Genomic DNA, 14,557 nt, shown 5'->3' on the forward strand with positions numbered 1-14,557 from the left:
ATAGAGGACTTGAAGTGAGAAGATGGATGTCCCCAAAACTACTCACAGACTTAGGGAGAGACTAGATTAGTGGGTCAGATGTGAGAAGTCTCAGGCTTGCCAATGGACATGGTGAAGATAGGAGACTCCAAGAGCCATGGATAAAGCACAAGGCTCTCAGGGTTAGAGGAGGAATATTTGAAATCCCTTTGCTGAATGGAGGTAAACATATAAGACGTAAACTAGCCTGTTTTGTTGGGTAGAATTGGAAATTGCAAGCTGTCTCCTTCTCATGATATCAGTGTCCCAATCTACCTCATGCCGTAGATGTCATTGCAGTACTGTCATATCAAATTCCAGCTCCTCATCAGAAACTAGAATGTCTCTCCGCTGTAGTGAATGTGGTACCAGGTCAAGCAGAACTCTGAGTATGTGTCAAAAAGTCTGGATGAGAGCCCAGTGCTGGTTTTCCTTCTCAAACATATATTCAGCTGCTCTGGAATAGTTTTGAATAATGGGGACCACATAATTTTGCCTTTTGTCTTAAAGCAGAGATCTGTGTTTATGAATTCTCCTTGCTACTCTTGGACTTTGGTACTTTAAGCCTGAGTTTCGGGAGGTCCCTTTAGGTGAAGAAAAATATTTTAGGACCTCAAGTTTGGGTGGAAAATATATGAGCACCCTGAAACAGAGGAATTCAGTGTGTGGAGTCCCTCCTTGGTCAATGACCCATCCTGGAAGACAACCTGGATGAAATGAGGAGATTGTGTTATCTTGGAAAAGCAGGGACAGTAATTTGGTAGACCATGGTTCACAACAGAAGAATCTGAACCACAATTATATCATTCTAGTAATTCTATTACAATGGAGGCATATTTAGAAGGTCTGAGAAACTTTGGATATTGAGAACAGAAAGTATCTTTTACCACAGGCAGATTAGAAATCTCAAAAGAGGAATTCTTGGGGAATAGTCTAAAACCTGCTTCATAAAAGAGGATACTTTTGGGTATCAGACTTCTTTGGGTATTTGTTTTAAACCCAAATTCTCTTTAGGGAGAAGAAGAATTCTTTCTCTGGGGATATGTAATAGATATAAGAAACTCTAAAGCAGATGGATGAGATAGTAACTTCCCAGAATTTGATGAATTAGCCTTAGCCTCTCTATGTCATATACCTGCAGACCTAGTGAGCAAAAGCTGAAGTTTGATTGTTAGATTGAGAATATATAGTGGTCATGGCACTCACTGCTTCATTAGCTCCAAAATCAAAATCACAATCTACACCACACATATTCTGAATATGTGTGACAGGCATGGCAGTCATCTTATAAATCTTCTGAGAGTCTGCAATACAGGAGTCTCTGGATCTATGTCTTCCTCCAATATATGTCCATCCACACATTCTTCTGCATGTAGGAAGGAAGGTATCTGTCTAAGGTACCAGATTGAAGACAAAATTTTCCCTGACCCTGGTACTCTGTAGTTTTAGGTCTGATTCCTGTATGTTCTGACACCACTTTGCACAAAACAATACTTTTCTGGAGACTCTAATTAGAAGTGGTAAGTAAAAAATCACCTGGGCATATGGAAAATAAGTAGGATTTCCTTGCTAACACAGGGCAAGTCTGGAGCCCTCTTGATTGTAAATGTCTATATCTATTTTTGGGACATTGGGAAAGGGCCTGGGAATATTTGGACAGAAGTAAAAGAACGGGTATGCCCTTCTTCAAAGAAGTAATATGGCAGTATCCATATGAATATTGGGAAAGGATGAAGCAAGAATGTCATAATCAAAATTATGAGATCTTTTGTGCAAGGTTGACGATCTACATCTCTTTGGTAAAGGTTTAAAACCGTTGGCTACATTCAATGAAACAAGAAAAAAAAAACATTTTCATATGAACACAATGTAAAAACCTTGTGGAACAGAGGAAGTTATGATAATGCCTGATCACCTTCCAATGCTCTTTCATTTTTGAGTATCCATATATTCTATAGGCTTTGTAGAAGGCCTGGGAACAATTGCTGCATTTTTCAACACGTTGAATGATTACCTCTGGTCCAAAAAGCCTTTGGTCAGATTAAATAAGCCCAACACCCATTTCTTCAGACTGGTAGTGGCTTACACTGTATGAAGCAGGAAGTAGGTTGGAATGAATGCCATACACTTGGGAATAGAGCAGGCATACATAGTAGCAAAAGATCTATAGAAGCCTCAACAAGAGACAGTAGGCCTGAGTTTCTCTTGGGAAAAGCAGAACATTTAAAGGTCTATTTGGGGAGTAGATTTTCCAGCCCTCTATACAGAGGGAGAAAGAATAAGTCTTCTGAATAGAAGTGAAGTGTAGTGTGTGAGGCACCCATAGGCTTAGAGAGAGTCATGGAAGAAACTCTAAGAAAGATGACATTTTCAGACCTATGGCCATACGGTGAATATTTAAGGACCACTGAAACAAAGGAGTATTTCCCTTTCATATGAGGGGTGGATGTGAAAAACTGTTATGTAGCAGTGTGAGGTGTGAGCCTCCTTAATCACAAAGAGTAATTTTTTTTTTTTTCAATGCAGTTTATTCAGGAACCTTGAACAATCCTCGGACCCCGGGGAAAGCCAGCCCACAGCTTAAATAGCCTCTGGGTAGCCAACCCAGGCGTGCCACGGGGGCAATGCAGATAGGTCCACATACATGAAAGCAAGCCAGATCCTCGGCCTTAGCCAAATGTGGAGTTGTTCGTGACAGAGAGCACTCACCATCGGGAAGGTGGAAGGCGGAAACCAGCTCCATCTTTAAGGCATAGCATTCCGCAGCTCTCTACAGTTCCCCCTTTTTGTTTTAGACGATTCAGGCAAGAGTAGAGGTCTGATCTCTGATATTAGAAATAAATTGGGACTTTGTACAGATGTTCATTTAGGTGTCATCCACCCAAAGAGCATCAGACCGTCCGATACCTTTTTCTCAGAGGCGGGACCTGGGGCATCAACCCGCATGCAATCAGACATGCTCTTCTCTGGGTCCAAAGCGGCTGACCCTGAGTGCAGTGCTTAGCCTCGCATCCTGAGCGTATCATTTTAGCTTTTTATGGTATCCAACCATGCTTGGGGAGAATGTCCTGCTTCAATGGCTGTAAAGGCCTGAATGATCATGGCTGCATCACACTGTTGTGAGACTCTAATCTTGCATATATACCACAGGCAAACCAAGGAGACCAACACCAGACGGCCTGCTAACTCTCCCATGCCCGCCCATTCCTTCAGATGATTCATGGCTGCAGCAATCCATGTTGATAATCCTGTGGCTAGTCCTGCGTCCACTCCGGTAGAATTTACTGTAACAATGGCCACTCTCAGCTGCTCCATCGTAGTATCGAATTCTCCAGTCCAATTACCTAAAATATAGCTCGACAATTGTTTAGACAGATTTGCAGCGCAGGAAAAATTCTCATGTTGTATGCTAGTGACACAAAGTCCAGCATACTTTCATTGACAGCCAGGTTGAGCGATTTGCCATAGGGTATCAATTTGCTCCTGCAAGAGGTCAATCCTCTGATTGAACACCATCAAGCTTCCTTTTAGTTGAGCATTAATTCCTTTATGTACAACTAAGGCATGAGCTACATTGGCTAAATGATTATTCAGGGTTTGAGCAGTCTGCCCAGTATGGCTCATGGCTAATGCCCTGGTGGTAGCTCCAACAGCCGTCAATGAGATGGTAGTAACAATGGTGGCTGTAGTTCCAAGATCCACAAAGAGTAATTTTTGTGGGGGTCTTTTTATAACTGGAATGGGATTTTGGGACCTTGGCAGGTAGTGATGATCACAGGCTTACTCTGTCCTATTGATGAGATATTCTTCTTACTTGGTTACAGAGGGTACATTTGAAATATCATATAGAAAAAGAGATGGTCTAAAGCAATGGTGCTCTGGAGTAGAAGACTGAAGCAGACTTAGAGTAGCAAATTCACAAAGTCACAAAACCCTTAACCTTAAGGATTACAGAACATCCCAGCCTACTTTTTGTAGTAGAAAAAGGACTATGTCACAGTTTATAGCTTCAGTATACCTTGGTAAACCTAATGGCAATTCTATTATTATTCATGAGTCAGGACTGTCAGCCTCCAAGGGCTCCTGAAGCTTATCATCAGATACATGGCTACATGCATGCAGGATGTTATCTCTTCATTTTGGTGACTAGAACAAAGGATAGACAACGTAAGTTTCAGGCTCTTTGAAATCAGAGCATAGTGATCCAAAATCCCTGTGGGTTATACTTGTATTTTCCTAGGGTCCGTGGGTGGAGGGAAAGAAGGAGGCTCACAATCAGATGGATATACTAAAAGACAATATGAATGTGTGGAATGATCTGTGGGACTATTGATACTGGTCTCCTGGATTAAAATAAAAATTCTGAGATTGCTTTAGGAAAAGTCAGCCATTCTCAAGATTCATCATACACACAGAAAGAAGGTTTGGACTATATATTACTACTAAGACAGACATTGTCATTAGAACAAAATGACAGCCTACAGATTGTGAAAGGACCTTCACCAACCTTATATCTGACAGAGGGCTGATATCCAGCATATATAAAGAAATAAAGAATTTTAAAAGCAATAAACCAAGTAATACGATTAAAAAATGGGGTATGGAGCAAAGAGCATTTTTTGTAGAGGAATATAGAATGGCAGAAAAACACTTAAAGAGATGCTCAACATCCTTATCCATCACAAAGATACAAGTCAAAAACGAACCTGAGATTTCACCTTACACCCATCAGAAGGGCTAAGATGAATTGAGTAATTCAATTGAGTAAATGACATTATATGCAAGAGAGGTTGTGGAGAAAGGGGAACCCTCCTCCACTGCTGGTGGGAATGTAAACTGGTACAATCATTTTGGGAGTCATTCTGGCACATTCTCAGACAATTAGGAATAGTGTTTTCCCAAGATCCACCTATCCCACTCCTAGGCATATAACCCAAAATTTGCTCAAGTACACAACAAGAACATTTGCTCAACCATGTTTGTGGCAGCTTTTTTTTGTAATAGCCAGAACCTGGAAACAATCCTGATGTCTGTCAACAGAGGAATGGATACAGAAATTGTGGTATTTTTACACAGTGGAATACAACTCAGCAATCAAAAACAAAGAAGTCATGAAATTTGCAGGTGAATGATGGGATCTAGAAAAGATCATTCTGAGTGAGGTATCCCAGAAGGAGAAAGACACACATGGTATGTATTCACTCATATACTCCTATAAGATATGATAAACATAATGAAATCTATACACCTAAAGAAGATAAACAAGAAAGAGGACCCGGGATAAGATTATCAATCCTTACTTAGAAAGACAAATGGGAGGTGCATTGGACATAGGAGGAGAAAATAAGTAACAGGACAGGAGCCTACTGCAGAGGGCCCTGAAAGCCTCTACCTAACAGTATATCAAAGCAGATACTAAGACTCATAACCAAACCTTCGGCAGAGTGCAGGGAGCCATATGAAAGAAGGGGGAGTTTGTATGATGTGGAAATGATAGGAGCTCCATAAGGACCAAATGTATCTGGGCACAGGTGTCTTTTCTGAGACTGACACTCCACCAAAGACCATGCATGAATATAACCTAGAATCTTTGTTCAGATGATGCCTGTGGAAGCTCAGTAATGAAATGGTTTCTCATAGTAAGGGGAACAGGGACTATTTCTGACATGAACTCAATGGCAGGCTCTTTGACCTCCCCACCCCACAGGGAGGAGAAGTCCTGCTAGGCCACAGAGGAGGACTTTGCAGCCAGTCCTGAAGATTCCGGATAAAACAGGGTCAGAAGAAAGTGGAGGATGTGCTCCCCAACTAGTGGAGTTGGAAGGGGGCAAGGAGGAGATGAGGGAGGAATGGAGGGTTTGTGAGCGAATGAGTGAGTGGAATGCAGCTGGGCTACAGAGTTAATAAAACATAACTACATTCCGAGCTGAAAATATTGGGGGGCATCATCAACTTCCTTGCTTCGAAAGAAAGTTCCTGGCTATGTTTAATACAAGAACAATATCTAGCTCCCCCCTCCATGGTGCAAGGGGGAATGACCTATCTAACATGGATAGTAGGAGGATGGTATGGCATTGCATTATTTGCTTCAAACTCTTCTCACCAATCCCCACTATCCAAATATTGTATAGACTCAGGTGACAGACTAAGAAACAATCAGAACACTCTTCTCAGAAAACAAGCAGTTGTCTGAATTGTTATGATTCTTCAAGGTTATATTCATCTGTGCAATTGTATAAGGTAATGATGAGAACATTGTTTTTCTGACAACCACCTGCTATGCATTGGCTACTTTTAGATTTTGATATTGTGTCTTCTGACCTAAACCCTAAATTCTGTGAGGTAACATTGATTGCAATGCTGTTTGCCTAGAAATCTGGTCAGATGGAATGGTACTAACCTGAAATGCATTTGAAATTCAAATATAAATTGTCCTTGGAAAAAAATGGATACTCTTCCTGCTTTCTTAGCCAGAGGCTACATTTGTAACAACTTATGAGAATACATTGCAATAATGAGAATCTGTTGGACAAAGAGGTTCTTTGTTCATCACTTTGGCATGTGCCAACAACTCTTAGGCAGGAATAAAATCTCTGTAGCACTTGTGCTTGAAGGAGGTAATCATAGTTTCCTTTTGCACTACACTGGACTACATGTGAATGGAACTAATTCTTAGTTCTGCAGAAGGAGTGGTAAATGGCTTACTTGTTCTGAGGCCACATTCATAAGGAGGAAAATGAGTTAATCTGCTATTCAAAGGAACATAAATTTTGAGGGTCTTTCTGTAAAATGAATATTTGAGACAAAGTAGTAGGCCTTTTTCAAGTACTGAGGTCTGGCATTCAATTCAGTGAAGTAAAAGAAGTGAGGTAACTTAGGAATAGAAGAAGAACTGGGTCCCATATGAGAAAGAAAATTTTGAAAGCTGGTAGGGCAAAGGTGTGGGTTTTCCAAAGGTATGGGACAAAGGTGGAAAGTGCCATTCAACATTCTGTTTGAACATGAGTCTCTCTGCTATCTTAGTCAGTGAAGGAATGTCCCATCACTGTTCTTTAGCTCCCACCTCTTCTATAGGGTGAAGTTTTATATCTTGTGCTGATTCTGGAAGAGTTCAGGAAACACCCTGAGCCATTTCAAACAGCTTAGGTGGTTGCCCATGGCTAGGTTAGCGTCTTCAGTTTGTCTTTATGTGTCCATATATGGGCAGCAACTATAGAGTCACTTGATTCCTAGTCATAAGATGTATGAACATTATACAAGATCATGCCTGTAAGTATTCCTCATCGTACCTGCAGACTGAAACCATTGTAGTGCAATGGGAAGGGACCAAGGCTTGAATATTTATTCTTTAGAGTGTATTCATTGGTTGTAGGTAATTCAAAAACAGGATGCTTTAGAGTTCATGAATTTAGACTACAAGGAATGGCACAGTAGTATTCAAGAGAGCATGTCTAATATTACCTTGGAAGTAAGAGTAGTGACTTTCCTGTGGTCAAAGATAGTGCTTCAGATTCCCTCTTGTTCAGGTGGGTAATGTTTAAGTCCACATTGGCATGTGTTTTTAGAATTTGCTCCTTTTTTATAATTCTGTGAAGTCTATATAATGGGCTGGTACTGTTTTTTCAGGGGTGAGGCAGCCCCTGTTCCCTTGCCCAGAGGGGAATGTTCCAAGAGTCCATTGTGTCAAAGACTACATTTTAAGGGCTCACTCATCCAGGGATGAAAAATATCAAGATTTTCAAAGAGGAAGGATCCATGGCACAATTGGGCAGAAGGGAAATATCCCAGTTTACCTTTGTAGAGAGGGGAGGTTCCGGTACTCCATGTCTCCATGTCTGCAAAAAAACTTGAGAAAATCCCTATCCATTATTAGTCCACTACAAGCTTGGTAGCAATCTTTGTATTCTTCTGACTAATTGGATCATAGTCCCAGGATATGTTCCCTACACTAACTTAGTATAAGCAAGACATGAGTTGGCATGGAGAATAGGTACATTTCTGGTGAGCAGCTCAAAGACAAATGGCCTTGGAAGTAGCCTGAGGTTTGTCTTCATTGACAAACAGGACATGAATCTAGAGTTCTCTGAGGATTCTTTGGTTGACAAAAGTGAATTTCTTAGCCAATAATGTGTGAGGGAGAAGCTCTGATCTCTCTTACTTGAATGGTAATTCTGAGTTGGCCATAAAAAGAAACAGAAGCTCCTATGTTTCTTCGGCAACAGGGAGTCAGTCTCAAAGGACACTTCACATTCAATGTCTGAGACACACCACCTCAGTCACATGCTCATTTCTGTCTAGATAAATCATTGAACCATGGATCAGACAACTCCAGTCAAGAGAGAGGAAGACTAAAACCTTTAGTTCAAAGACAGTGCAATACAGCACCAGCACCAGCATGGATGTCCTGCTTGACAGTAGTCAAAGGCCAATGTGGTTAGAGAAAATAAGTCTAAATATGTCTTCTAAAATTGTTCCAGAAAGGTGTCAGTCCTCTGCTAGTAGTGGGTTAGATTAGTTCTAAGGGGTATACCTAAATATTAATGGAGTTATAAGCTTGGGGATGTAAACAGTCCTTGCTCTAGAAGATATGTCTCAAGCCTTGTTATGACTTTGTAGAAATTCTACTGCTCATTGATTCCAATCAACTTATATTTGTGATGTTCTTAGGACATTGGTGAAGTCTGAGGCCCCTTGTCTGAGGAGAACTTCTGTCACTGAGGATGGCTGTGGTAAACTTGTTATGTAGTATATGTTTGAGGTCCACTTGGGCAGTGAGTGACTGTCTGAGGTTCCCTGGTTTTCAAAGGAACGATTTGTGTATGTCCTGTTCAACACTAGGGAATGTGTGAAGCCCATGATATTAAGGGGTTAGATTTAAATCACTCTTATATCTATTTCTTTCATTAGATCATGCACTCTGCCCAATAATTGGCCATAAGTCTCAGCATCTGCTTTGACAGTCTGCAGTGCAGAGCCTTTCAAAGGCCCTTTGTTTCAGGCTCCTAATATGTTCCATGTTTTTTTTTTCCTTCTTCAAATGTCAGTTCTCATTCCCTTTCTGGATGGGGATTGAACATTTTAGCCAGAGTCCTCCTTCTTGGTTAGTTTTTTTTAGGTTTTCAAATTTTAGCAGGTTTATCCTATATTTTATATGTATATGAGTGAGTACACAATGTGTGTATTTTTCTGTTTCTGGGATAGCTCACTTCCAGTTCCCAGCATTTACCTGCAAATTTCATGATTTCCTTGTTTTTCTTTGCTGAGCAATATTCCATTGTATAAATGTACCAAAATTTCTCTGTCCATTTTTAGTTGGGGGGCATCTGGGTTGTTTCCAGGTTCTGGCTATTATAAATTAAGATGCTACAAATATGGTTGAGCAAATGTTCTTGTTGTTTACTTGAACAGCTTTTGGATATATGCCTAGGAGTGGGATAGATGGATCTTGAGGAAGCAGTACTCATAATTGTTGGAGAATGTGCCAGATTGATTTCCAAAGTGGTTGTACAACTTTACATTCCCACTAGCAATGTAGTAGGGTTCCTTTTTTTCCACAACCTCTCCAGCATGTGATATCACTTGAGTTTTTGCTTTTAGCAATTTTGCTTGGGGTAAATCTCAGGTTCGTTTTGATTTGCATCTCTCTAGTGGCTTAGGAGCATCTCTTTAAGTCTTTCTCTGCCATTCTATATTCCTATACAGAGAATTCTCTGTTTAGCTTGAACATCTATTTTTTTTTTTCAATGCAGTTTATTCAAGAACATTGAACAATCCTCTGACCCCGGGGAAAGCCAGCCCACAGCTTAAATAGCCTCTGGGTAGCCAACCCAGGCGTGCCACGGGGGCAATGCAGATAGGTCCACATACATGGAAGCAAGCCAGATCCTCGGCCTTAGCCAAATGTGGAGTTGTTCGTGACAGAGAGCACTCACCAAAAACAAAAAGGGGGAACTGTAGAGAGCTGCGGAATGCTATGCCTTAAAGATGGAGCTGGTTTCCGCCTTCCACCTTCCCGATGGTGAACATCTATTTTTTAATATGATTGCTTGATTTATTTGTTTTTTACTTCTTTAGTTCTTTATATATTCTGAATATCAGCCCTCTGTCAAATATAGTTTTGGTGAAGATCCTTTCTCAGTCTGTACGCTCTTGTTTTGTTTTGACAACAGTGTGCTTTGCTTTACAGAAGCTTTTCTGTTCCATGAGGTCCCATTTACTAATTATTGCTCTTAGAGGTTGTGCCTTTCATGTTCTGTTCAGGAAATTGTCTCCTGTGTCAATGAGCTCTAGGCTCTTCCTGATATTTTCTTCTAACTGATTTAGTGTATCTGGTTTTATGTTGAGGTCTTTGATCCACTTGGACTTTAGTTTCATTCAGGTGATAAATATTGATCTATTTTCATTTTCTGTATATAGACATCCAGTTGTAGCTGCACAATTTGTTGAAGATATTGTCTTTTTTCTGTTGAATGGCTTTGGCTTCTTTGTCAAAAATCAAGTATTCATAGGCATCTGGATTTATTCATGGGTCTTCTATTCAGTTCTATTGATCAACCCTTATGCTTGTAGGCCAATACCAAGCAGTTTATATTACTGTTGCTCTGTAATACATCTTGAGATAAGGACTGGAGATACCTCCAGATGACCTTTTGTTGAACAGGATCAATTTGGAAATTCTTTCCTTTTTGTTTCTCCATATGAAGTTGATAATTTTTCTTTCAAGGTCTGTAAAGAATTCTGTTAGTATTTTGATGGGAATTACATTGAATCTGTAGTTGGCAGAATGGCCATTTTCTCTATGAATCCATGATCACGAGAGATCTTTCCATCTTCTGCAATCTCCTTTGATTTCTTTCTTCAGGGACTTGATTTCTTTTTTTTTTCAAAGAGGACTTTCATATGCTTGATTAGAGTCACCCCAAGGTACTTTATGTCATCAGTGGCTATGATGAAGTATGATGTTTCTATCATTTCTTACTCTGCCCTTTTGTCTTGAGTGTACAAGAGAGCTTCTTATTATTTTGAATTAATTCTGTATTCAACCCCTTTGCTGAAGGTGTTTAGCAGCTGAACGAGTTCTCTGGCTGAATTTTTGGGGTCAGTCATGTATATTATCCTATCATATGGGAATAGTGAACCTTTAATGTATTCCTTTCTGAATCATATCCCCTTTATCTTATTTCTTTATTTGTTTATTGCCCTTGATAAGACTACAAGTACTATGTTGAAGAGATGGAGAGAGTGGGCAGCCTGTCCTTTTCTATGATTTCAGTGGGATTGATTGAAGTTTCTCTCCATTGAATTTGATGTTGGCTATAGGCTTGCTGTATATTACCTTTACTATATGTATGTGTTTTGTATCCCTGAGCTCTCCTAGAATGAATGGATGTTTGATTTTATCAAATGCTTTTTTGGCCTCTATGGAGGTGATCATGTGGTTTTTCTCTTTCCATTTGTTTATATGGTGGATTAATTGATGGATTTCCACATATTGAACCACCCTTGAATGTCTGGGATAAAGCCTACTTGGTCATGGTGGAGGATATCTTTTATGTGTTTTTGGATTCAGTTTGCTAGAATTTTATTGAGTATTTTTGCATCAATGTTCATAAGACAGATAGGTCTGAAATTCTATTTTTTTTATTCAGTCTTTGTGTGCTTTAGCTATCAAGGTGACTGTGGCTTCATAGAAAACGTTTGGTAATGTTCCTTTTGTTTCTATTTTGTGGAATAGTTTGAAGGGAATTGGAGTTAGCACTTCTTTGAAGGTCTGGTAGAATCCTGTCCTGAAACTATCTGGTTGAGAGATTTTTTTTTTTTTTTGGATGGGAGACTGTTGTTTAATGGTTCAATTTATTTGAGGGATATAGGGTTATTAAATCGTTCTACCTGATCTTGACTTTATGTTGGTATATGGAATCTATCAAGAAAATTGTCCATTTATTTAGATGTTCAAATTTTGTGGCATATAGGCTTTAGTAGTATGACCTAATGATTGTTGGGATTTCTTCCATGCCTGTAGTTATGCCCCCTTCTCATTTTTGATTTTGCTCACATCCATAGTTCCTCTCTACCACTTAGTTTGTCTAAGGATTTGTCTATCTTGTTGATAGACAAGGAACAGCTCTTTGTTTCACTGATTCTTTGATTTTATTTGTTTCTAATTTTTTGTTTATCTGTTTCTAATAGATTGACTTCAGCTCTGGGTTTGATTATTTCCAGCCATCTGCTCCTCTTGGGTGTACCTGTTTTTGTTTGTTTGTTTGTTTTTGTTTTGTTTTGTTTTGTTTTTTCTCCCTAGGCATTCATTTGTGCCATCAAGTTGCTTGTATGAGATGGTACAAATTTCTCCTTGAAGGCACATAATGCTGTGAATTTTTTTCTGAACACTGCTTTCCTTGTGTTGCATACATTTGGGTATGTATTCCCTTTATTTCCTTTGAATTCTAGGAAGTCTTTAATTTCTTTATTTCTTCCTTAACCCAGGTGTCATTGAGTAGTAAGTTGTTCATTTTCTATGTACATGTAGGCTTTTTCCTATTTCCATTATTGTTAAGGTACAGCTGTAGTCCACAGTGATCAGATAGAATACAGGGGAATATTTCAATCTTTGTGCCTTTGTTGAGACTTGCTTGTGACCAACTATATGGTCTGTTTTGAAGAAGGTTCCATGAAGTGTGGAAAAGAAGATATTCTCTTTTGAGTTTGGGTGAAAAGTTCTGCAGACATCTGTTAGTTCCATTTGAATTAGGGTTTCTTTAAGTGCCTATATTTCCTTATTTACCTACTGTCTAGATGATCTGTCCCTTGGTTAGAGGGGGGGTGTTGAAGTCTCCCATTATTAAAGAGTTGGGATGGATGTGTGATTTAAGCTTTGATAATGTTTTATTTACCCCTGTAGGCACTCTCGTGTTCGGAGCATATGTGTGCAGAATTGTGATGTCCTCATGATGGACTTTTACTTTGATGAGAATACAGTGCCTCTCTTCATCTTTTTTGATTAATTTTGGTTGTAAGTCTATTTTATTAGATATTATCAGAGCTGCACCCAGTTGTTTTCTGGGTACCATTTTCTTGGAAAACATTTTTTCCAGCCCTTTACGCTGATGTAGTGTTTATGTTACTTGAAGAGCTGTGTTTCTTGGATGTAGCAGAATGTTGAATGCAGTTTGCTTACCCATTCTGTTAGTCTGTGTCTTTTTTTATTTTTTCTTTTGGAGAATTGATTCCATTGATGTTGATAGATAATAGTGACCAATGAATGTTTGTTTCATTGTGATTCATTGTTTTCTTTTATTTTTATTATTTTTTTGGTAGGAAATTATCTGTGTCCTATCTTTTCTTAGGTATAATTGTTTTCGTTAGATTGGAGTTTTACTTCTAGAATCTCCTGTAGGACAAGTTTACTGTGTAAAAAATTACTTAAATTTAATTTTTGTCATGGAATATTTTATTTCCTGCATCTGTGCTTATTGAAAGCTTTTCTGTGGATTTAGTGTTTTGACTATGATGTGAGGTGAAGAATTTCTATTATGGTCTAGTCTATTGAGTGTTTTATATGCCTCTTGTATGTTTATGGACATCTGTTTCTTCAAGTTGGGAAAATTGTCTTCTATGATTTTCTTGAAGATATTTTCTGGACCATGGAACCTGGAATCTTCTTTTTTGTCAATTCCTATCATTCATAGATTATTATTGCCTGTTCATTGTGTCTTTGATTTCTTGGATGTTTTGTGTTTGGGACTTTTCCAGTCTTCCTTTTTCTTTGAGGGAAATATCAATTTCTACAAATGTATCTTCGTCATGAGAGATTCTATCTTCCATCTCTTATTTTCTGTTAGTGATGCTTACCTTGTGGTCTGATCTTTTCTGTAAGTTCTCCAGCTCCAGGATTTTCTGTTTGTGTTTTCTTTATTGATTCTAATTCTATTTTCATGCCTGGGACCATTTCCTTCATCTGTTTGAATGTGGCTTCCAGGATTTTCATGATGGACTATTTATTTTTGTCTGTTTCTTCTCTATATGCCACTAATTGTGCTTCTACTTTTGTGTCTATTAGTTTGGCTGTATTTGCCTGTCTTTCTTTCATTTCCTCTTTATTTGTTTCCATCTGTATGCAATTTCTTTTGAATATTTTGTTTTCTCATTATGTGTCTCTAATAAATAGATAAGGATATATTAACACTTAGTTTCCTGTGTTTCCTATGAGTTGGAGTATCCATTGATTTGGTGGGTTTGCTGGTGAAGCCATATGTCCTGATTTTTTTTGGATGTGTTCTTTCACTGACCACTGGCTATTTGCTTACCTGTAAACTTCACTGTCTATTCTTGGATTCTGCAATTCAGAGTGGTGCCTTCTTTCTCTGGTTCCTGGAGAATTTTTTAGGAAGATGAGAGAGGTCCAGTGATTTCTGCATGTGTGTTCCTGTATCAGCTGTACCACTGGGTGGAATGTTCATGGGCACAGAAGGCAAGCTTTTGAGTGGAAGTGAGCCCTGAGGGACATGGTGCTGAGAACTTTGAGGACTTCAGTGTGAGG

Source organism: Meriones unguiculatus (assembly GCF_030254825.1).
Source record: "Meriones unguiculatus strain TT.TT164.6M chromosome Y unlocalized genomic scaffold, Bangor_MerUng_6.1 ChrY_unordered_Scaffold_25, whole genome shotgun sequence".
Taxonomy (NCBI): Eukaryota; Metazoa; Chordata; class Mammalia; order Rodentia; family Muridae; genus Meriones; species Meriones unguiculatus.